At 38.0% G+C, this 4467-nt stretch overlaps 2 non-coding genes across 2 annotated transcripts; both read left to right on the forward strand.

Moving 5' to 3' along the window:
• The first annotated feature begins 1611 nt into the window (after positions 1-1611).
• Positions 1612-1683, forward strand: TRNAD-GUC. Its single transcript has one exon. It is a non-coding gene; the product is annotated as a tRNA-Asp (tRNA).
• Positions 1684-2458: 775 nt separating this feature from the next.
• TRNAD-GUC lies at positions 2459-2530 on the forward strand. The gene has a single exon. It is a non-coding gene; the product is annotated as a tRNA-Asp (tRNA).
• Positions 2531-4467: the final 1937 nt, after the last annotated feature.

The following is a 4467-nucleotide window of genomic DNA, read 5'->3' on the forward strand; positions in this document are numbered from 1 at the left end:
TTCTTTCCGTAATTTTAACGGAACTCGAAATTGGACAGCGGTGAACCTATCATGTCGGTAGTTTGGGATCGAACCCCAACAACGGTAATTTGAAAAGAAAGTTGGCTGAACAATTGTTTAAGAAATCTTGTGTGTTAACATATAATATGTTTTCAGAGGTCGTTGTAGTGGTACAGTGGTGAGTATTTCCGCTTGTCACTCGAGTTATTATGTTCCAAAGGTCGTTGTAATACAAGGGCAAGCATTCCCGCTTGCACTCGAGTGACATGAGTTTGATCCCGAACAACAACAAGTTTAATCTTGTTTTGACAATTTTAGTCGCATTCAAAATTGGATTACTTTTTGTAACGACGATTGATAAAATCTGATGTGCTAACAAATATTATATTGTTCAAAGTCGTCGTTGTAGAGTAGTGAGTATTCCTGCGAGTTTGATCCGCCGCAGCAGACTGTTTTTAATTTTCTTTTGAATTTGAAATTCGGGATTGGATTCCTTTTTCTCCCGTGTGTTTACAAATAATATATTTTTCAGATGTCGATGTAATACAGTAGTGAGTATTCCCGCTTGTCACTCGATAGACATGAGTTTGAACCCCGACAATAATAAGTTTAATTTTCTTTTGACAATTTTCACCGGATTTGAATTTGGATTACTTGTTCCGAATCTTCGATTGATAAAATCTAGAGCGTTGACAATGGGTCGCTTTTTCTAAAGACGATTGGTAAAATTTGGAGCGTTAAGACATAATTTATTTTTTATGAGTCGTTGTAGTATAGTGGTGAGTATTCCTGCCTGTCACGCAGGTGACGACCCGGGTTCCATCCCCGGCAACGGCGATTTTAGTTGTTTTCTTTCCGTAATTTTAACGGAACTCGAAATTGGACAGCGGTGAACCTATCATGTCGGTAGTTTGGGATCGAACCCCAACAACGGTAGTTTGAAAAGAAAGTTGGCTGAACAATTGTTTATGAAATCTTGTGTGTTAACATATAATATGTTTTCAGAGGTCGTTGTAGTGGTACAGTGGTGAGTATTTCCGCTTGTCACTCGAGTTATTATGTTCCAAAGGTCGTTGTAATACAAGGGCGAGCATTCCCGCTTGCACTCGAGTGACATGAGTTTGATCCCGAACAACAACAAGTTTAATCTTGTTTTGACAATTTTAGTCGCATTCAAAATTGGATTACTTTTTGTAACGACGATTGATAAAATCTGATGTGCTAACAAATATTATATTGTTCAAAGTCGTCGTTGTAGAGTAGTGAGTATTCCTGCGTGTTTGATCTGCCGCAGCAGACTGTTTTTAATTTTCTTTTGAATTTGAAATTCGGGATTGGATTCCTTTTTCTCCCGTGTGTTTACAAATAATATATTTTTCAGATGTCGATGTAATACAGTAGTGAGTATTCCCGCTTGTCACTCGATAGACATGAGTTTGAACCCCGACAATAATAAGTTTAATTTTCTTTTGACAATTTTCACCGGATTTGAATTTGGATTACTTGTTCCGAATCTTCGATTGATAAAATCTAGAGCGTTGACAATGGGTCGCTTTTTCTAAAGACGATTGGTAAAATTTGGAGCGTTAAGACATAATTTATTTTTTATGAGTCGTTGTAGTATAGTGGTGAGTATTCCTGCCTGTCACGCAGGTGACCCGGGTTCGATCCCCGGCAACGGCGATTTTAGTTGTTTTCTTTCCGTAATTTTAACGGAACTCGAAATTGGACAGCGGTGAACCTATCATGTCGGTAGTTTGGGATCGAACCCCAACAACGGTAGTTTGAAAAGAAAGTTGGCTGAACAATTGTTTATGAAATCTTGTGTGTTAACATATAATATGTTTTCAGAGGTCGTTGTAGTGGTACAGTGGTGAGTATTTCCGCTTGTCACTCGAGTTATTATGTTCCAAAGGTCGTTGTAATACAAGGGCGAGCATTCCCGCTTGCACTCGAGTGACATGAGTTTGATCCCGAACAACAACAAGTTTAATCTTGTTTTGACAATTTTAGTCGCATTCAAAATTGGATTACTTTTTGTAACGACGATTGATAAAATCTGATGTGCTAACAAATATTATATTGTTCAAAGTCGTCGTTGTAGAGTAGTGAGTATTCCTGCGAGTTTGATCCGCCGCAGCAGACTGTTTTTAATTTTCTTTTGAATTTGAAATTCGGGATTGGATTCCTTTTTCTCCCGTGTGTTTACAAATAATATATTTTTCAGATGTCGATGTAATACAGTAGTGAGTATTCCCGCTTGACACTCGATAGACATGAGTTTGAACCCCGACAATAATAAGTTTAATTTTCTTTTGACAATTTTCACCGGATTTGAATTTGGATTTACTTGTTCCGAATCTTCGATTGATAAAATCTAGAGCGTTGACAATGGGTCGCTTTTTCTAAAGACGATTGGTAAAATTTGGAGCGTTAAGACATAATTTATTTTTTATGAGTTGTTGTAGTATAGTGGTGAGTATTCCTGCCTGTCACGCAGGTGACCCGGGTTCGATCCCCGGCAACGGCGATTTTAGTTGTTTTCTTTCCGTAATTTTAACGGAACTGTGACCCGGGTTCGATCCCCGGCAACGGCGATTTTAGTTGTTTTCTTTCCGTAATTTTAACGGAACTCGAAATCGGGTTCGATCCCCGGCAACGGCGATTTTAGTTGTTTTCTTTCCGTAATTTTAACGGAACTCGAAATTGGACTCGATCCCCGGCAACGGCGATTTTAGTTGTTTTCTTTCCGTAATTTTAACGGAACTCGAAATTGGACCGCGGTGAACCTATCATGTCGGTAGTTTGGGATCGAACCCCAACAACGGTAGTTTGAAAAGAAAGTTGGCTGAACAATTGTTTATGAAATCTTGTGGGATCGAACCCCAACAACGGTAGTTTGAAAAGAAAGTTGGCTGAACAATTGTTTATGAAATCTTGTTTGTTAACATATAATATGTTTTCAGAGGTCGTTGTAGTGGTACAGTGGTGAGTATTTCCGCTTGTCACTCGAGTTATTATGTTCCAAAGGTCGTTGTAATACAAGGGCGAGCATTCCCGCTTGCTCTCGAGTGACATGAGTTTGATCCCGAACAACAACAAGTTTAATCTTGTTTTGACAATTTTAGTCGCATTCAAAATTGGATTACTTTTTGTAACGGCGATTTTAGTTGTTTTCTTTCTGTAATTTTAACGGAACTCGAAATTGGACAGCGGTGAACCTATCATGTCGGTAGTTTGGGATCGAACCCCAACAACGGTAGTTTGAAAAGAAAGTTGGCTGAACAATTNACAATTTTCACCGGATTTGAATTTGGATTACTTGTTCCGAATCTTCGATTGATAAAATCTAGAGCGTTGACAATGGGTCGCTTTTTCTAAAGACGATTGGTAAAATCTGGAGCGTTAAGAAATAATTAATTTTTTATGAGTCGTTGTAGTATAGTGGTGAGTATTCCTGCCTGTCACGCAGGTGACCCGAGTTCGATCCCCGGCAACGGCGATTTAGTTGTTTTCTTTCCGTAATTTTAACGGAACTCGAAATTGGACAGCGGTGAACCTGTCATGTCGGTAGTTTGGGATCGATTTTTGGAAGACACAATTTTTTCTGAAGAATTCGCCATGATATAGTTGATCCATGCATAATATCACGAAAAATGGATACAAATTTTTGGCTGCTACTTATACTTAGTATCGGCAATAGGTTTAGGGAGAATTATCAATAAATGGAAAATTTAGATATTTGTACCTTGTCGAAGTAAAGAACCATGGCATATATGTTTGGAATAGATTCCATTTTGAGAGAGTTGAAAAAGCACTATCTCGTTGAAAGGTTCTATACATCTGCCCTTTCTCAAGGCATTTCTTTAGACAAAGACTCCGTTTTTTCCTCTTTTCGGATGGTAAATATTTCTCAGAACATGGAGTGTGAATCAAACCCATGTTTGAATTGAAATTGAGATACTGATGCAAGTTCTTCCCCTCTGAATCAGATAGATTCATATCTGAAAGAGGTTGACAATAAGTTCTTTCAAAATTGACTATTTGTCCCTCTGTTAGAGGTGTTCCAGAAATGTCTGCGATCGAGTAAATAGCTCGACGAACGAATGGATCGGATCGAATTGGAAAATGGAAAGATTTGTACAAGTTATACCTTTCGTCACCACTTTGTGGAAAATCGTTAGGTATGAATATGTTAGATACCTGTGACTCGATTGGTGAAATAGTATCTCTCTCCAAAAAAGCATGTTTTTTTTTACCGCCGCACAAAGAAAATATTTTGTCCCGAATGAACAAGATATTGAGGAATTGTCCATACGTAAAATCATAATTATTGATATGGGCCTTTTCCACATAATCCACATAAAAAGGGAATCTTTTGTTACAATAGAAGCAGAAGTGATGTGGATTATTCAAGAATCGAAGTCGAGTTGCTTTATAAAAAGAAGATATCAATGAACTTCTATG

This window comes from Cucurbita maxima, unplaced genomic scaffold (assembly GCF_002738345.1).
Source record: "Cucurbita maxima cultivar Rimu unplaced genomic scaffold, Cmax_1.0 Cma_Scf01456, whole genome shotgun sequence".
Taxonomy (NCBI): Eukaryota; Viridiplantae; Streptophyta; class Magnoliopsida; order Cucurbitales; family Cucurbitaceae; genus Cucurbita; species Cucurbita maxima.